This window comes from Phocoena sinus, chromosome X (genome assembly GCF_008692025.1).
Source record: "Phocoena sinus isolate mPhoSin1 chromosome X, mPhoSin1.pri, whole genome shotgun sequence".
Taxonomy (NCBI): Eukaryota; Metazoa; Chordata; class Mammalia; order Artiodactyla; family Phocoenidae; genus Phocoena; species Phocoena sinus.
The window spans coordinates 31,335,444-31,356,340 of record NC_045784.1 but is presented as its reverse complement, the minus strand read 5'-3'; positions in this window follow the sequence as shown (position 1 = coordinate 31,356,340).

The following is a 20,897-nucleotide window of genomic DNA, read 5'->3' as shown; positions in this document are numbered from 1 at the left end:
TGTGAAAATGTATTTTTAGCTTCTCGAGCAACTGCTTGTGGACAGCTTTCCTCATTTTAGAGTGACATATCACTTCCAGTTATCAATTTGACATAGGCATTGAAATAAAATGTATCTCTGCGTGGAGTAAAGATGTGATGGTGAAACACAGAGTAATAGACAATAGTATGACTGCTTTGGTGGATTAACACATTGCAACAAGGAGTTCCAGGTGTGATTCGGTAAAATGTGATACAAGTCGACACCCTTTTCTGGAGTGGTAAAGTTGACCACATTTTAATGTAGCTTGGAATGGCCACAATCTCCTGAGGAATTCATCTGAAAATTTAGCATTTTGGTTTAAAAAAAATTTAATTTATTAATCCAGTGGCTCTACATCTCTAAATATTTTCTGAATTTTAATAATTCAAGTGTCAAGATTGTGGCTATAAAGTTTTACTTTTTATTATCAATAAATTTAAAAGTTACAAAATGTTTCATTTTGTCACTTCATGGTATTTATAAGATATCCTTAGAAGTAAATTATTTTTCTTATTTTTAAATTATCATGCAGTAAAATTGACTTTTTGTTGTACAGGTCTATGAGTTTTAACACATTTAGATTTGCATAACTACCATCATAATCAGGGTTGAAAACAGTCCCATGCCCCCAGAAAACTTTTTCAAACAGCCTATCTGTAGTCAAATAGTTTCCCACCCAAACCTCTGACAATCGTTGGTCTATTCTCCATCCTTATAGTTTTGTCTTTTTCTGAATGCCATGTCACACACACACACACACACATATACATATATATATATATAGTTATATGTGATCATATATCATATATATGTATATTATATATACATATATAATTACATATTGTATGTATATATAATTATACAATATATAACCTTTGAGACTGGCTTCTTTCACTCAGCACTTATCTAAGCTGTTGTGTGCATCAACAGTTCCTCCATTTTATTGCTGAGTAGTAACTTGTCGTATGTATGTACCATACTTTGTTTATTCATCCTCCTATTGATGGACACTTGAGTTGCTTCCATATTTTTTTTTGCTATAACAAATGAAGCTGCTGTAATAGACAGACTAAAAAACAATGCCTAATGATCCACACCCTTGTATAATCCACACATCTTATGTGGGAGAGACTTGTGAATACAATGAGATATCAACTCTATGATTAGTTTATCTTATATGGCACAATTTAGTAAAGAAAAGAAGATTATTCTTAGCAGATATATTAGTCTGCTCAGGCTGCCATAACAGAATACCACTGACTTGGTGGGTTAAACAACAGAAATTTATTTTCTCACAGTTCTGGAGGCTGGAAACCTAAGATCAGTGTGCCACCAGGGTTGGTTTCTGTTGGGGCCTCCCTTCCTGGCTTGCAGATGGTTGCCTTCTAGCTGTGTTCTCACATGGCCCTTTCCTCTGAGCACATGCTTTTCCAGCATCTCTTCCTTTTATAAGGACATCAGGCATATTGGATTAAGACTCCACCCTTATAAATCATTTAACCTTAGTTATCTCCTTAAAGGCCCTATCCTCAAATACAGTCACACTGAGAGTTAGGGCTTCACCATATGAATTTTGGGATGACACAAGTGAGTTCATACCTATGGATCTGACTTAATCGGTTGAACCCTTAAAAGGGATTATCTCGGAGAGGCAGCAGTGAGCGGTTGCTTGAAGCAAGATCTTAATTCCCTACCCAGGAACTGAACCTGGGTAGCTTGAATGAAAACCAGGAATCCTAGCCACCAGACCCCCTGGCTCTTGCCCCAGTGAAAAATGCATTTCTCATGGAGGCAAAAACTGTAAAAACAGGTACAAAGTTTATTATTAGAGACACAGCACAACAAGTGGGAGAGCACACAGAGAAACAGTTTAAGACAGAAGCAAGGCAGAGATGCACACCTGTAGAGAAAGGGTGTGGGTGTCCTCCCTAATGAGGAGGAGTGCAGTAAAGAGGTGGTCAGGTCATTTATATAGGCCAGTTCTTCTGGGGCTTTGTTTACCTTCTGGCCAATCGTCTTGTTTTGTCTCCCCTGGCTAATTTGTTTTAGGACCCTCCCCCTACGTGTGCATGCACGTTACAGCCAAGATGGATCTCAACGCAAAGACATCTGGGAGAAGCAAGACTCATTATGGTCTGGCGTTGTCCCCGGACTTTTGACCCCCAAGGAGCCTTTCTGCGCATGTGCAGTGTCTCCCTTGCCCCAGGGATGGGAAATATATGACCTCTTGATCCTTTACTCAAACAGGGTCTAGCCCCTCTCTGTCCCTGCCATGACTGTTATCTTAAGGTGTCCACAGGAGACAAAGCCTGGCTATTTACCCTGTTTCTGTTATTACTTCCATTTCGGAGAGCAAACAGGAGGCTTGTAAATATCTAACCTGGAGCCCACTTATCCCGTCTCAGGAAATGCAAACAGGAGGCTAGTTGTAAGTGTCCAGCCTGAAGCCCATCTTTTTCTCACCCCAAGAAATGTAAATAGGAAATAGGAGGCCAGTTGTAAATGTCTAGCCTGGAGCCCATCTATCTCCTGCTTCAGGATGGCACTCTTCCTTGTAAGAGATTCAAAAAGTGAGAGGGATTTGATACAAAGGAGCTTACCTATTGCTGGCTCTGAAGATGGAGGGTACACACAGCAAGTAATGTAGGCAGCCTTTAGGAGCTGAGAATTGCCATCTGCTGAGAGCCAGCAAGGAAACAGGGACCCAGGCCTAAACTGCAAGACACTGAATTCCACCACAACCTCATAAGCTCAGAAGATGACGGAGCTCCAGATAAGAACATAGCCTGACTGACATCTTGATTTTAGCCTGATGTATGTGTGTGACTCTGAGCAGAGAACCCAGCCATGCTGTGTCTGGACTTCTGAACTACAGAAAGTGAGCTAATAAATGGATGTCATTTTAAGCTGCTAAATTTGTGGTAACCTGTTATGCAGAAATCAAAAACTAATACATATTTATTTATTTACTTTAACATCTTTATTGTAGTATAATTGCTTTACAATGGTGTTAGTTTCTGCTTTATAACAAAGTGAATCAGTTATACATATACATATACATATATCCCCATATCTCTTCCCTCCTGCGTCTCCCTCCCTCCCACCCTCCCTATCCCACCCCTCTAGGTGGTCACAAAGCACCGAGCTGATCTCCCTGTGCTATGCAGCTGCTTCCCACTAGCTATCTATTCTACATTTGGTAGTATATATATATTTCCATGCCACTCTCTCACTTTGTCACAGCTTACCCTTCCCCCTCCCTGAGTCCTCAAGTCCATTCTCTAGTAGGTCTGCATCTTTATTCCTGTCTTGGCCCTAGGTTCTTCATGACCAGTTTTTTTTTTTTAGATTCCATATATGTGTTGGCATACGGTATTTGTTTTTCTCTTTCTGACTTACTTCACTCTGTATGACAGACTCTAAGTCCATCCACCTCACTACAAATAACTCAATTTTGTTTCTTTTTATGGCTGAGTAATATTCCATTGTATAACATATTTAGTTTATGTATTAACTAAACTTACCTGGAAATGATTTTTATGTCTATGCTTTTGCGAATACCACACTGCCTTGATTACTGTGGCCCTATAGTAGATCATAAAACTGGGCAATGTGAGTTCTCTAGCTTTGTTCTTCCTTTTCAGAATTGTTTTGGCTATTCTAGTAATTTTGCCTTTTTGTGTAAATTTCAGAATCACTTTATAGATATCTTCTAATAAAAGAAGCTTACTGAGACTTTCATTGAAATTGCATTAAATCTTTAGATCACATTAGGAAGAGCTGACATTTTAACTGTATCAAGTTTTCCAATCCATGAACACAGATTGTCTAATTATTTGTATCTTCTTTGGTTTCTTTCTTCAGTGTTTTGCAGTTTTCACATATAGACCCTGCACATATTTTGTTAGATTTATACCCAAGCACTTCGTTTTTTTGGTGCTGTTTTAAAAAGTACAGATTTCTTAACTTAAAATTCAAATTATTTATTGGTGGTATACAGAAAAGCAGTTGACTACTGTACATTGATGTTGTTTCTGAGACCTTGCTAAATTTGCTTACAGTTCCAGGAGTTGTTTTGTTTTCAAGACCCTTTCATGTTTTCTACATAGACAATTATGTCATCTGCAAATAGATATATTCTTATTTCTTTCTTTCCAAACTGTATACTTTTACTTCTTTTTCTTGCCTTATTGAATGAGCTATGATTTACAGAACAATGTTCAATAGTAGTGAGAAAGGGTATCCCTGTCTTGTTTCTAATTTTTATTTTTTATCCATGGATTCCAAATTAAGCCAGAAACATTCTTCAGTAGTCTATTCTTCCCTGCTGATCAGCAAATATTCCTTGTCCTTTTTTTCATATATGGAGTGCCCATATATGAGTTGGTCTGTTTCTGTGTTCTCTTTGGTCTATTTTCTATCCAAGCACCAATTCCACACATTCCTGATTACCGCAGCTTTATAATAAGCCACAATATCTAGTCAGAAAATTTCTGCACCTTATTCTTCTCTAGGAGAGTCCTGACTTTCCTTACCACTTTTCTCTTCTATATAATTTTTAAAATCAACTTTCCATCTTTTCATATTTCACAAAAGTACTTTCAAGATTTTGACTGGGATTCCACTGACTCTATAAAACAACTTGAGTAGAATTGATATATTGACAATATTGAGTTTTTCAATTCAGGAAAATGTATGTCTCTCCATTTATGGGTTTTCTTAAATTACTTACCTTAAGGCTTTATTGTGGAAGTGAGGACCAGCCATACAATGTTGAAAAACTGTGTAGAGCATCCTTATCTCAAATGGAAATCTTTCAAAGTGTCACTCTTTAGCAGATTGAAGAATCTCTGTTCTACTCCTAGGCTGTTAACAAGTTTTTTTTCCCTTTTTAAAAATTTTATTATGGAAAAAACACTTAACATGATATCTAGCCCTGAACAAAATTATAAGTGTACAATATTGTTTCCTTTTTTTAATTCTGCATGTATGTTAAATTTTATAGAGTGCTTTCTTTCATTAATTATATGAATTTCCCATCTTACAATACTGCAATAACTTACATTAATTGACTTTCAATGGTAAATTAACTTGCTCCAGTATATTCATCTTTTTATACATTGAAGATTCCACTTATATTATTATTGTGTCTAGGATTTTTGCACCTATGTTCATGAGTGAGGTTGGCCTTCTTGTACTTTTCTCCTCAGGTTTCTGTATCAGGGATCTGGTAACATGAAACTGAATTGGGAAGTCTTCCCTTGTCCTGTCCTTTGGAAAAGTGCGTATGAGATTAGAGTCATTTGTTCTTGAACATTTCAGAGCAGTTCGAATGAAGGCATCTTTTGCTCATCATCCAGGCAGTGGTATTCCTTGCAGTTCCTGAGGGTGTATACAGAGTAGGCAGCTTTAACCTTAGTTTTCGGTTACCGTGCCCTTGTGGTATCAGATTTACAAGGGGAAGATTCCTACTTGTCTCCAGCCTCTGGGAGGCCTGCATTTTGCCCTTTCTATCCTAAACCAAGATTGTGAAAATTTAAAGTCAAATTCAGCAAATACCCTTAGGGCAAAACTGGCTTCTATGCTCAGGCTAATTATCTGGTTCCAGCCTTCACTTAAGTTTGGCCAGATCATTCTTCTGTTTTATCAGCTAGGGAATGTTTTCAAGAAGGTACTTTTAATATTTCATCTGGCAGTTTTGGTAGTTTTTGGCAAGAAACTCAGTCTAAACACCTGACCAGCTCTGGTACCAAATTAGAAGTTTGATTTGAACATAGATTTCCATGAATTTGGTCAGTTTTTCCTTTCTAGAAAAGGAATTCATTTTGGATAAAGAATTTCAATTCACTTCAGTCCCTATTTTATGCCAGCCACAGTATTGGGATATGGATAGTACATTTATGAATAAGACCTTCAGAAAATTCCATTCCAACAAATGTAACAAACATTAAGGTCTAGCAAGAACTTCAATTCTTTTATATTACTTTTTAAAATACTTTATTTTTTAGAGCAGTTTTAGGTTTACAATAAAATTTTGAGGAGGGTACATTGTGCAGAACATCCTCACCAGCAATTGCTGTTGTCAGGGTTCTGGATTTCGGCCATTCTAACAGGCATGTAGTAGTATCTCACTGTTGTTTTAATTTGCATTTCCCTGATGACATATGATATGGAACATCTTTTCATATGCTTATTTGCCACCTGTATATCTTTGGTGAGGTATCTGTTAAGGTCTTTGGCCCATTTTTTAATCAGGTTGTTTGTTTTCTTATTGTTGAGTTTGAAGAGTTCTTTGTAATTTTGGATAACAGTCTTTAATCAGATATATCTTTTGCAAATATTTTCTCCTAGTCTGCGGCTTCTCTTCTAATTCTCTTGATATCTTCTTTCACAGAGCAGAAGTTGTTAATTTTAATGAAGTCCAGCTCATCAATTTATATTACTTTTTATTTAGATCTCATTTATATTTCCATTTCTCCATTTTATTTTTCATAATTGATTTGCTATAGGTAATTCCAACATTACCCCCTGCTCTTGGGTGCAAGACTCAGGTGAAGATTCAAATTCCTGATTCAATGATTAGCTTAAATTGTGCTATCCCCACAGAAATATACAGAGGACACATTATAACTACAGAGAATGCAAGAGAATATGAGGAGCATGTTCACAGCAACACTGTGCAGAGCTGTCAGGAGTATGACAGCGTTCAGCCTAGTTTGAATCCTGGGTAATGAAGGTTTAGGAGTGTGAATGTTTCAGGGTGAACTCCCTGGTACAGTGTACTGTGAACACTGGTTTATAGGAAGAAAGAGAGGTAGATGACTATAATGTACTTTTTAAGCTCCAAAACTGCAGGGGAAATCCACAGAGGTGGGATTTGGGGAACACCAAAAACCACTCTTTGTAAAAAGGTTCTTTCTGTACCAAATAAACAAGGAATTTAAAACATAAGCCTGTGTGGAACTGAGCTGAGTCCCCACAGGTTGGTGAATTCCTACTGACAACTGGGAGAGGGCAAATTCCTTTAAAGTTTCTCAAATTTTGTATCCTCAAACAGGCCAGATTTTATACTTTCCTACTGCTAAAACAAACTAGTCTGTATTGACTTGAAATAATCAGTCTTTTATAAGTCTTCATTTCCTCACAATTCATGATTGAGCACATGCAAGTAATTTAAATATTAGTCTATAAAGATCTATCAATATATCATTTATTTTTGGCAGCCGTTTATACAGAAGAATTTCAAAAACTGATTAAGAATTAGTTACATATTCTTATGGGGTATTTTTCTGGCTTTAAGCAAATAAAAGCTTATATCTGTAAAGTTTAAAAGGATTTTTCTTGTCTGTCAACTTCAGATTCAACGAGGATTGGAAGCACAAGCACACATATCCATTTTATCAAGCTAGCTAATGTGAAAACCTTAGTATTTTTGATAGGGAACTCATTTTGAAAGTCTTGCTTACATTTAAGAAAATAATAATCTAAAATCTGCAGTCTACTAACCAGAAACATAGGTGAGGTAAGCCTACCTGACATCTGGAAACTTTGCACAAAGGAAGTTATTTCTTAAAAGGAGGTATGCTTCTCAAAGCAGCTTCCGGCTTCAGAAGAAGCACTTACTGAGCAAGGGTAAATTGATCTAAGAACAGGTGAAGGTCCAAGTACTGGAGATCTAAGAACCGAGTAGCTAGGAAAGGGTGAAGAAACATTTCTCTTTCTAGCTCTCCTAAATTAGCACATTTTTTCTATAAGCAAATAAATAAATGTAAACTAAGACTCATTAAAGCCCTACTGCCTGAGCTTTTCCTCTGTATTAGGCAAATTATCTACGTTAGTTCTAACCTTTACCACAACCAGGAAAAACAGGCACTATTATTACTCCCATTTTACAGATACACAAACTGTCACAGACAGGTTATCCAAGGTTACATAACCAGTAATGGTAAAATTACAACCTGCAATCATTTCTTGCTGACTCCAAATCTTGAATTATTTCCACTGCACTGTTAGCTTAATGTTTAATGTTGTGATCAAAGAAAATGCATAGCTTCACTTGATAGATATTTCAAACTGCATATGAGAGCCCACAAGGAACCCTGCTTAGTACAGTTTTACATAAACTGTATTTCTGATATTTCCTCTTTCTCTGATATCTATACCTTTCAGTGTTGAAAACCACTATCTGAAATTAAGTGCAATTTAATCTTCTTTTTCACATTAAATATTGAAAGACTTAGGTCCTACTCAATGTACCTTTCTCTGTTCCTTCTTGCTCTCTTCTGAATAGCCAGTTAGAAAGAACTGCCTCAAAATGCCAAAGCAGAGAAGAAATAAAATATTTGACAGAAACTTCTTCTCACTGTAGTCATTTTATTGAAAGGTATAAATAACATATTTGATCTTTCTCTATTCCGCAGAAGGAAGAAAAATGAGATAGAAAAGTATTCAGGAGGAATAGAACATAGAAAAGTGATGCAAAAGATATCGAGACAAAATATAATAACTTCCTCTTTAAAAGTACCCAGTGCTCAAATATGGATGAGAGAATTTTGGCATTCCTGGTGATATGAGTTTACTGCTTATTTGGAAAATATTCTGAAGGGAATATTTACCAAAAGGGAGAGATTTCTGGACTAGCAATTGTAAACAGACTTGATTAAACAAGAGAATGGACTTGATTAAGCGTGATGATGTATGTAAACATTTATGTTATCAAATAAGGACCCAATTAACAAATATTCCTACTTCTTTCTCTCCTTCTTTATTTTTAAAAAATTATTTTCTCTAGAAGCTCTAATCTTGTACAAAAAGTATTGCTTGGGTGTTAAACAAAAATTCTTTTCGTATCCTGATTCTATCTCCCCATAGCTATACGATACAGGGTAAGATACTTAAATTCTCCAAGCCTCAGTTTCTTCATTAGAAAACTGGATCCACAGGGTTATTATGAGGCCTTCACATGACACGTATGTGTGGAAAATACATACTAAAACGTCTGTGACTGGATTACAATTATTCAATGGCACACATGTTAATAAGGAAATAGATTGCTCAGAAATTAATTTACATCAAACCACCTATTTAGTCTCTGTGAGGTTGCAGGAAAGATTCAGGATCTCATGACAGACCTTGAACCAGCCAGGACTATCCAGCTAAGCCACTCAAATTCTTAGCCCACAGACACTGTGAGATAATAAATGTTTGTTGCTTTAAGTCAGTAAATTTTGGGGTAATTTGTTATACAGCAATATATAACTAATACAAATCTCTTAAAGGATGTTCATCATGTTTCAGAATGTAACTGACTACAATTTGTGGATATGTTAAAGTTACCAGTGAAAGAAAGGCCTAGATAATTAATGAAGTGATGTAGGTATGAGGAACGGGATGATAATTTGAGAATATAAATAAAACTGTCTTCAAGAATATAGATTAACCCCTTTTGCTATTGTTTGTATGTTTTATTTCAATAGCATTTCAAAATAAGGGTGTTCTTTCAGTAAAAGAAGTATCTTTTGACAAAAGATGCGGTTTATGTTACATGAATGATATTTTTGATGGTCAAAAGGAAGTGTCAAATCCTAGCAGTCAAAGTCAGATTTATTTAGTAGGCTGTAGCAAACGAGGACATACCCCACATGAAACCTTGGGGCACCTCATAATGGTGATTTAAGAGGGGCTGTTTATAGGTGTGGACTTGTGCTTGATATTCCCAAGGAGATATTCCCAGGAGATCATGGACTCCTGTCTGGGATAGGGTCTTGTCAGGAAGGAACAGTTTAGCAATTAGATTCTCAGTAATCTTCTTTCATGAGGTAGGGTAGTAATGCTGGCCTGGGGACATCACTGATAAGAAAGTAAAAATCACTTACAAAGAGGGGTCATTAGTCCTACTTTCAGTTGTGGTGGGTCCTTGTGTCTATAAACACTGTTTACTTGACTTTGTCCATGTCCCACTGGAGGCACTCTTTTACTAGCAGTGCTAATTTTCACTTTCTCAAAAGGATAGTGTGACACAACCATGAAGTGAGGAGTTCTAAGAGCCAGCCAGCATAGGTCCACTGAATTGGTGCATACTTTTACCTGACTTCTGATCAGATGAAATAGTAAAGCAAGACAAGACCTTAGAAATCATTATTTATGGATGGGGAGACTGGAGCTTAGGGAAATGGCGATTAGCTCAAGATCACTCAGGTGGTTTGTACCAGAGGGAGGATTATAACCTAAATCTCCAACAATTTGCCCAGGACCCTTCACGTGAAATGAGTTCACCCTCATACTCACAGTAACTGAAGCATCAGGGTCAGATATGAAGTGCTTGAAAGTGATCTGTTGCTATCAGAGTTGAAATGCTGAAGTGGTTGGTGCTCTATAACCATTTTCACACTGTAAAAATTTCAAACATACTGTCAAAATAAAATTCTCTCTTGAATTCCCTTCAATTCCCTCTCTCATCCCTACAACCATATAATTTTATTATGAGTTCATCCCATATGGATATAAACATGCATTTGACTGTTATATAAATGTAATAATATAGTAGTACATATTGTTTTGCAATTTGCTTCCCCCCGATTAATAACACATCTTGGAGATTGTTCCATATCAGTATTCATGAAGTCTGGAAACACAAACAGCATTATTATTTTACAGAGTGAAGATGTCCTTGATTATATTCTACATATTTTTCCACATCTCCAGGCTTTACGTACACTCTATAAATAGACCTACCTTTTTTCTTATATTAAAATAGATAGCTAAACATTTAATTAAAACATTCACAAGTACTTTCATTCAAAAATTATCTTGAGGGCTTCCCTGGTGGTGCAGTGGTTGATAGTCCGCCTGCCAATGCAGGGGACATGGGTTCGTGCCCCAGTCCGGGAAGATCCCACGTGCCGCAGAGCGGCTGGGCCCATGAGCCATGGCCGCTGAGCCTGCGCGTCCGGAGCCTGTGCTCCGCAACGGGAGAGGCCACAGCAGTGAGAGGCCCGCGTACCGCAAAAAAAAAAAAAAAAAAAAATTATCTTGTGTTGTAAAGGTATGTGGATACATAACTAATGTGCTATGTATTGTTCATGGGAATTGGTAGGCTATTTTTCCCATGGGTCATGAGAAAAATGAGAAAAAAAATAGATAGTTTGAATAGTGCTTATCTTAGTCAGTTGGAACTGCTATAACAAAACACCATAGACTGGGTAGCTTATAAACAACAGAAATTTATTTCCCATAGTTCTGGAGGCTGGAAAGTCCAAGATCAGGGTGCCAGGATGGATAGATAGGGGAGGGCCCTCTTCCTGGATGTATCTCCTGGTTGTATCCTTACATGGTGGAATGGGTCAGAGACCTCTGTCGAGTCTCTTTTGTGAGGCACTACAAGATTAATACAATTAATTAGGCTCCACCTTCATGGCCTAATTACCTCTCAAAGGCCCTGCCTCCTAATACCAGCACATCTGGCATTAGGATTTCAACATATGAATTTGGGGGGAACAGAAACAGATTACAGCACTGCTATGTTATATCTTTCTGTTTTATATAAACTTATCTCTGCATTTCCAATTATTGATCTTCAAGGTACAGTCCACAAAATCCTGATCATAAAGAAATGATAATAAAATATCAAGTAGCAGTTCGAGAAAGACACACAAAACATGATACCATAGTTTTGATTTCCAAAGGCTTAAATGCTCCGCTATTGAACACAGCACCAGTGAGGGATTTTCCATTGCCCCTTGGGAGATTGTTATATCATTGCTGTGCTGTATTTGGGTGAAGCAGTTTAACCTAATCCATCTCACCGTGGAATCATTTTACAGTCCTCTAGGCTTATTTTATTGTATTTACATTCCTTTTCTGAACCTAGAAACAAGAGTAAAGCCAGCCAGCAGAAACAAGTCTCTAACCTTTGGAGTCCAGATTTTATGTTTTCATTTCATTTTTCTTCATCCACCTCATGTACTTTGTTATTAATCCAAAATATTTTGTCCTTCTACATGTTTCTTTATGTCTTACACAACGATGATTTCATAGAAAGAGATCTTTTATAAAGTATGTGGAATTAATTACATCATGGAAGTTTAATACTTTCTTCTTCATTTGCTCCCGTATTTGACTCTACATTATGCTTCATTATAAAGCAATTAAGCTTTAAAATGGATAAAATACAGAAGTAGATAGTGTAGCATTACGTCATTTAATTTAGGGTGTTTTAATGGCACATTAAACACAAGCAATTCACAATGACCATGATATATGTCAAGTAAAAAAATTGGAATAGGTACTTTTTTTGTAAATATAACCAATGAACTTCTAACCATAGCTACTTTTAATGTGTTCACTGTTCTAGAAAACTATAACATGGCAAATGTCATTGGAAACCTGCTCTATTAATAACAGCAAATCAGGAGTATTAAATTAGTTTCTCTTAGTTACTGAGATTAATATAAAAAGTCAAAAGTGCATACTACTCATATAGCTCTTTAATTAAACTGTCTATGATTACTGTGTCATAAAATAGCATGTTACATACTTTATTTAATTTGCCCATGCCACTTTATGTAAAGAAATTACCATTGTATTTGCTTTCACTAGGTAATCTCTATCCTCTGTTCCACACTTTTAAAAAAGTATTTTCTAGAGCAGCAAGTAGGTCACTGAATGTTAGATTGCAAAGGCTATGTGCCCATGCAGAAGTAGTCTACCTTAACTGACCATCAATTGCTTATAAACAGACCAGTAACTAACTGGTAAGTATCAAGCTGACTGAGTTGACAGGTTTCTCACAGAAAATGCATTGATTACAAAAATGATGAACTGACATACTATAAACTAAGATAGAATTAATAGTTCACTGACTTTTAGAGACAGTAAGACCTTAGATCAAGGTTTCTCAATCTCAGCACTAGCGATATTTTGGGCTGGATGATTTGTTGCTGTAGGGGCTGTCCAGGGCATTTCAGGTTGTTTAGCAGCATCCCTGGCTTCTGTCCACGAAAAGTACCAGCAGCACTCCTCCTCAGTTGTGACAACCTCAAATGTCTCCAGATTTTACCAAATGTGTTCTGGGGGATGAAATTGCCTCCTTTTGAGATCCACTGCCTTAGAGAATATATGATCCAATAAACTCATTTATCAAAGGAGAAAACTGAAAGCCAGGTAGATAAAACCACTTGGCAAAGATAACTGAATTATATGAACAGTATTCTAACTGAATGATCATTTAACATTATTACAACCAATTCTATACTCATATTTTATAAAGCTCATGTAAAAAGCATATTCACTTAATTTGGGGGCTACTATCTAGACTGTGAATTTGAAATAAATCTCTCTCATAATGTAGGTTTAGCAGATGATATTCTCCCAGATAAACTAAGGTTTCAGATCCAAGTGTTTTTAAGGATTTACTCCCAGGAGAAACTACTCAGGGAGTGAAGGAGGCAGGATAGAAAAGGAGAAGAGGCCCAGAAAGTGTCTAATTTTTGTTGAGGCCTTAGACTCACCCTAGTTCTGTGGGGGCCCTGGAGCATAAAATACACCTCAAAGGTATTTCAGCTTTGAAGCAAAGGAGCTGTTCTGTCGTTGGCTAGGGACCGTTTGGAGATTGGATGTGGGAATGTGAAATTGCTAGGCACTTCCAGTTCTCTGTACTGGGAAGGATGCCATGGATTGTCTGAGAATTTTGCAGGGGATGGGAGGGATATAAAATTGCTAGACGTTCCTGACTCTGTGTGAACAAGGAGACTCCAATGCCCAAGGGTAATCCTCTGAAGGTCAAATATATGACACCTCAGTGGCAAGGCATGCAGAAGCCTGGAAAGGAATGCACAAAGCTGGTAAGAAGTATCTGAGAGTATCTGGGTAGGGCATTAACAGTGTCTACTCCAGTGGTACTGTGGAAAAATCAGAGACTTTAGACAGAAATATATATTCAGTTTCTGGCCATGCTACTTACTGCATAAATTTACAGACCCACAGTTTATCTTTAAACTCGACGCAATAACACCTATCTCATATGATGTTGTAGGAATTAAAATAAATACAAAACGGAGACCACATAACAATGTTCATTTTGGGTTCTGTTTTGTTTTTTGCTTTTCAATTCATGAAAAAGCATATCTTCTCAATTATTTAAATCTTTAAAATTTTTCCTCATTAAGGATACAAAATTTCTTTGTAAAGATCATATACACATTGCCTTGGATGTGTTCCAAGGTACTTGGAAGTTTTAGTCCTGTTGCAGATGGTGTTTCTAATTTTATATTTCAGCTTTTTCCCTGATATGTAGAAATACAGTTGATTTTGTTATAAGGAATTAATATCCAGAAAAATCTTATTATTTCTCATACATTTTTCCTTATTTCTGATACATTTTTCCTTAGATTAAGTTTAGATTATTCACATACAAAATCATTTCATTTGTGAATAATGACGATTTTGTTTCATCCTGTACAATTTCAATGTATTTTTTTCATACTATCTTAGCTTTATTATGGAGGTGAGGATCTGCCATACAATGTTGAATAGCCACACAGAACATCATTATCTCAAATGAAAATCTCTCAAAATTTCACCAATGACTGATCATCTTTAGCAGGCTAAAGAACTTCCTTCTATTACTAGGCTGCTAAAAGGATTTTTCCTTTTTTTTTAAAAAATCTTGAATATATGTTCAAATTGATCAAATGCTTTCTTTCATTAAAATAATTATATGAATCTTCTTACAATAAAGCAATAATTTACATCACCTGACTTTCTAGTGATAAATTAGCTTGCTTCAAGTGTTTTATTCTTTTTGTATGTTGCAGATGAAATAAACTATTATTACATCTAGGAGTTTTGCATCTATGTTCATGAATGAGATCAATCTATATGTTGGCCTTCTTGCACTTTTCTCCTTAGGTTTCTGCATCAGAAGTCTGGTAGCATGAAAATGAGTTGGGAAAAGTGCCTTGAGATTAGAGTCATTTGTTCTTCACCATTTGAGAGCACTACAAGCCATCTTTTGCTCATCATCCAGGCAGTGTTCCTTGCAGTTCCTGAGGGTGGGTGAGTGTTGAGGCAGCTTTACCTCTTGTTCTCCCTTACCTAGGGCTGCCAGATTTAGTGAATTAAAACTCAGGGCACCTAGTTAAATTTGAATTATTTTAATTGTCTGTAGTAATTTGCTAGGGCTACCATAACAAAGTACCACAGACTGGGTGTCTTAAACAACATAAATTTATTTTCTTATAATTTCAGAGCCTAGAAGTCCAAGATCAAGGTGGTGGCAAGGGCTGGTTCCTTGTCAGGCCTTTCTCTTTGGCTTGTAGATGGCCATCTTCTCCCTGTGTCTTCAAATTGTCTTCCCTCTGAGTATAGGTGTCCTAATTTCTTCTTACAAGAATACCAGTTATATTGAATTAGGGCCCACTCTAATGTTTTAACTTAATCACCTCTTTTTAAAAACTATCACCAAATACAATCACATTCTGAGGTACTGGGGGTTAGGATTTCAACATACAAATTTTGAGAAAACACAATTCCACCTGTAACATTTTCTATGCATATACACATTGAAAGAAAAAAACACTTCATAGGATATACTTATACTAAAACATTATTTATTGTTCATTGGAATTAAATTACAAACACCTAAGTTATATGCCTCTTTCTTTAGTTATATTCCCCTGATCTGATGATCTACCTCTCTTTAAGAGTTTGTTTTACAAAATTTGCTTATAAAATTCCCTGCAGGTTCAGTGTGTCTTCCATTTACATTGTAGCATAGCTTTCATAGCTTTTACAGTGGTCACTTTCAACTTACTTCATTATTTTGTCCTTTGAAAATTAATTAATGAGAACATATGCTCAACATTAGCATTATGAGCTGGTATACTAAACAGGTACTGGCATAGTTAACAATTCTGAGAACTGCTCTTCAATTTGCTTTGTCGAATCACGTAATACCATCTTTACAGCATAGCTCACTTTTCCATTGTTCAGGATTGTGTTGCATCTCAACTTTTTTTCTTTTTTTCATGTCATCCATTGACAAAAAAGATCATAATCATCCATCACTATTCTCTTCTTGTTCCTATGCTGGAAGACTATTCAGTAACATCCATGGTACTCAATCAAATTCTTCAAGTGATGAGATCCATTCCAAATGATAGTCTTGACAAATTCCATAATAATTACCCATTTCAAATCAGAATTTCTTTTCATGTTCATAAGTAATGCTGTTAATCTTAAGAACAGCTTTGTCACACAAAGGGAAACATTTTTCATCAATTCTTTCTCTAACACATTCAACAAGTTCTTTAATCAATGGAGTACTTTAATAACTGCTTGATCTTCTTTCAATGCACATAATCCTAATGCTAGATAAATATTGATAACTATGAACAAGAAATAAGTAGACTTTGCTCTGTGGTTTATTTAAGAAGTCAACAAGAATGGGGGGGCGCCCTTTCTTCAGAATTAAAGTATCGCTGCTTCAAATAAACTGAAGATTCTTTCACCTGCATTTGTTTAAGATAGACAGTGGATATTTGAATGCAAACTGAAGAATTCTGAATGCTAACAAAATCACCAAAATCCTTTAGTAAGTCAATTCAAAGAATATAAATGCTGAAGTAAGCATCATTTTATGATTCTTACTTCAATTTCAATAAAAAGGACATCAGGTGCTGTTTGAATTGCATTATGCAGAATATGGGCAGTACAGCCAACATAGACTCATGCATGCTTTATGTCAACTTTAGCCCCTTTAATTCATTAACTCCTAACTAAAAAAAAAAAAAAAAAAAAAGAACTCTGCAAAAATTTGCTACTGTTTCTGAAGTCACATTTGCAAAGGACTTCACTCACAATAACTTTATACGAAAGCCTTTTTTCACAATAGAAAACTATTTCATAAGCAAAGCAAAAAGGTATTGTTATTACATGCATCTGTGGTCATGACGTAAAAAGGTGATAATCTTTGATAATCTCTGTAATGTAAATTAAGCTATTTTCATTATTGTAGTAGATCTACTCGTGACACTTGAAAATTCGCTTCCAACTTTAAGTGAAAGATTGATGATGATATACAGTGTAGAAGGTCATTTCAATTTCTGCTGTGATTTTATCTTCATAATCTGAATGTCTCAAACAAAAATAATACATTATCTTTTTTTAATGTCACTGTTACTAGTTGAGGGAATCAAACAGCTAGCATGCTCAGCTGTAGTATATTTACTGGTTTATAACCGATTTTCCACAATTTTCTATATTGAATGAACAGCTGCATACTGCACAAAAATCTTTGAAAGGACTTGTTTCTCATTTAATAAAGGTGCACTGTTCATAAAGTTCGTCACGACATTTACACTTGTGTTTGGGCATTTCAAGGTTCAAATGTACACAAATGAAAATACATGAAAAAAGACTTAATTTGAAAATCTCAGGGCCACAGTCAGTGTGTTTGTCACTCACAAGTCCGAACAAGTTAGTAACAGGAGTTGAATGGCTGAAAGGGCTGTGAACTCAGGAACTATGAATAAACTGAACTTGATATTTGATGCAAAAATACCCCTCCCGGGCTTCCCTGGTGGCGCAGTGGTTGAGAGTCCACCTGCCGATGCAGGGGACACAGGTTCGTGCCCCGGTCTGGGAAGATCCCACATGCCGCGGAGCGGCTGGGCCCGTGAGCCATGGCCGCTGAGCCTGCGCATCTGCAGCCTGTGCTCCACAATGGGAGAGGCCACAACAGTGAGAGGCCTGCATACCGCAAAAAAAAAAAAAAATACCCCTCCCGTTTCCTTATAGGGGGAGCAGTACTTACCAGGCGCAGTCTTCCAGAACAAAGCCAGAGCCTATCCTATACAAGGTTTTGGTTAGCTTGGGGATTCAAGCACTGCCGAACGCTTAGAAGCGGGAGTGTTTAGGGACTGACAGACTTTCGGTGACGACCCTGTAGTCACTAAAGTACGACTGCTATGCGCCCGCTGACTTCCAGAAGCACGGCTTGCCCAACAGAGGAACTTGCTGATTGGACGCTGTCTGGAAATGTGAGGCTGTTGCTGATTGGCTGATGTTCAGGACTGTGTGGGTGGGGGTATCACTGATTGGCTGATTTTCAGAAGCCTGGTGCTGTCGTTGATTTGCTGTCTTTCAGAAGCTTAGGTATTGCAAGAGAGGCAGTCACTGACAGCTGATTCTACTGATCCTACATGTAATTAATGGTGGTTACCTGTTCACAACTTGGGACTATGGCCAAAAAAAGCTTTTTCTTCAGTGAAAATTTCCTTTAATTCTAAATACAGCCCTCCCGCCCCCACCCCTGGCGCCCCTTTGGCTCTTCCCTCAGCCAAACCTGCAGGAGAGACCAGATCTTTATTTGTGGAGGTATGCTTTTCAGCTAGTGTCGCCTTAAGTGACTTAATCGCCAATTACTGTGGTTGAAAAACAGCTCTAACTGCTGAATTTTTGTAACTTATTGAGAAAAGCTGAATACAGGACATTAAGGGTTTCCTGAAAAAGCCAATATAGAATGCAGGACAAAATCACATCGAGGATGTGTCCTGTGTGTTCAGGACGGCTGACAACCCTAGATGAAGTCCATGCCTGAGACAGGGTCTTCTAGCACCAAGCTTTCCCAGCAGTGTTCAGGCAGCAGCCAAGAGTTCTGTGGGTGTCAGGGCCCACTGTCCCCAGGGGAAGAAAGGGCTGTGGGCTTGCAGTCCCCACTTTACCCAGACTGCTCGGCCTTCCTTATGTTCATGGATTGGATTTCTGGGGAAAGCTTCAGCTGGAATGAGTGGGCTCATATCTAAAATTTTGACAATCACAGTCTCCCTGTTAGATAAAAGATATGTCATGAAATTCCAACTTCCAGGGACATGGGCCCAAGACTGCCTCCAGTCCTTTGCTCTCTATGTCATGAGAAACTTGAGCTACTGCAGAGTTGCCAACTGCCTAGAACAGACACATTAGTTAGAGCAGATAACTGTCTGTGTATTGTAGGTGTAAGCTTAGCCTTGAACAAAGGCTATCAAGAGTAGAATCCTAGAAGACACCTGAGAGGGTGGATCTGAGATTGAAAATTCATGCTATATAACTTTTTATATACTATAAGCCACAAATACACAGGCATGGGCAATTTATAGGCAAAGGCACAAGTACATGCTTAAAAAAGAGAGCTATAGGAAACACAGGAAAACTTTCTCTCACTGATGGTTTTCTGGGTGAGTACTTTCTCCCTTTAAACTCTCCCCTGGACTTATTAAGTTTTGTGTAATTGTGGTTTCCAACAGTGTTTGCAGGGGGTGAGACAGAATATAGGCCACTATATGCACAATACTTGATTTTACCTCCACCCATTGCCTCACATGACCTCTCCAGATGCAGCCGGGGACCCTCTCCCGATAGCCAGGCCTATGTTTTCTACTGCCCACTGGACGTCTCCACCTGGACAGCCTGCAGAACCTCACCATACACGGCCCACACTGACCTCATCCACCACACCCTCCTTCATCTCTACCTCCAACTCACATTGCCACCAACTCTTCCTCCTCCTTTATCCTCAGTCTCAGCTAAGAGGAAGAGCTGCAACCTAGTCAGCTAACCTTCAGAACTCAGGGTCATTACAGACTCTCTCCCACCCTTTCACATAGTCCCCAACTCCTAAAACTCAAATCTGTCTCCTCCTCACCATCCTCATATCTACAGCCTGTATCAAGTGCCTTGCCATCTCCTTTTGTTTTGTTTACTTAGTGTTTGCCTTCAGCATGTGTTCAGTAAGTGCTTTCCAGGTGAATGAATGACTCAGTACCAGAGGTAACATTGACTGATTCAAAATAATCCTGGTAGGGTCTCTGCCTCCACGGAGGAAACCCAAAGTGTTACAACTCCTTACCTAACTTGAGAATTCCCATGGGTGTCTCCTTTCCAAGCCCTAACACCCTCATCTTGGAGGTGGGGATGCTGCCAACAGGATGGTACATAATACTTCCCTCTTTGGACCTCATATATCTCCATAATCTCCTGTCAGTTTAATAAGGAAGTGTGCCATCTCTATAAGCGCACCACACACTCTGCAAACGTCTGACCCTTTCCCAATCCCCTATCTAGTCACAACACATGCCAGCAAACACAGCCCCAGGACACTTACCTCTGGTATGCCAAAAAATTCAGGAAGCATAGAAGGCAGTCTGGGTTTAAAGATACCACCTGATTGTTTTTTAAGACATGTCCATACCTAGCCTCTTACAGTCACTGAGCTAACTAGCCACTAAGGCATCCCCCCTCCAATTTCCCCCTCCTTGAAATTGTATATCCATTTCTACTATGCATGGTACTCATGGTCTGTCTCAACTGTCTGCCGTCATTCACTAACCCCATCTATTTACAAAGCCCCATCCTCAGTAGAGGAGGTACACTGCATACAAGGTAAGAAATACCTGTCTCCAGGAGACATAAAGATAGTTCCCAGCCCAGTTACATTGGCTGTTTGCTTACACAGTGATCTCCATGACCTTGCCCCATTTGCCTCTTAAGGGGGAGGCCTTGGTTTTTGACCACCAACATATGCTCACTCATTGCTGTCTCTTTTCAGTGGCTAGTCTCAAATACGGCACCCCATTAAAATCCTACTGCAGGGCTTCCCTGGTGGCGCAGTGGTTGAGAGTCTGCCTGCCGATGCAGGGGACACGGGTTCGTGCCCCGGTCTGGGAAGATCCCACATGCCACAGAGCGGCTGGGCCCGTGAGCCATGGCTGCACGTCCGGAGCCTGTGCTCCGCAATGGGAGGGGCCGCAGCAGTGAGAGGCCTGCGTACAGCAAAAAAAAAAAAAAAAAAAAAAAAATCCTACTGCAAACGTCAAGATGGTTACATGGTTTCAAAAACT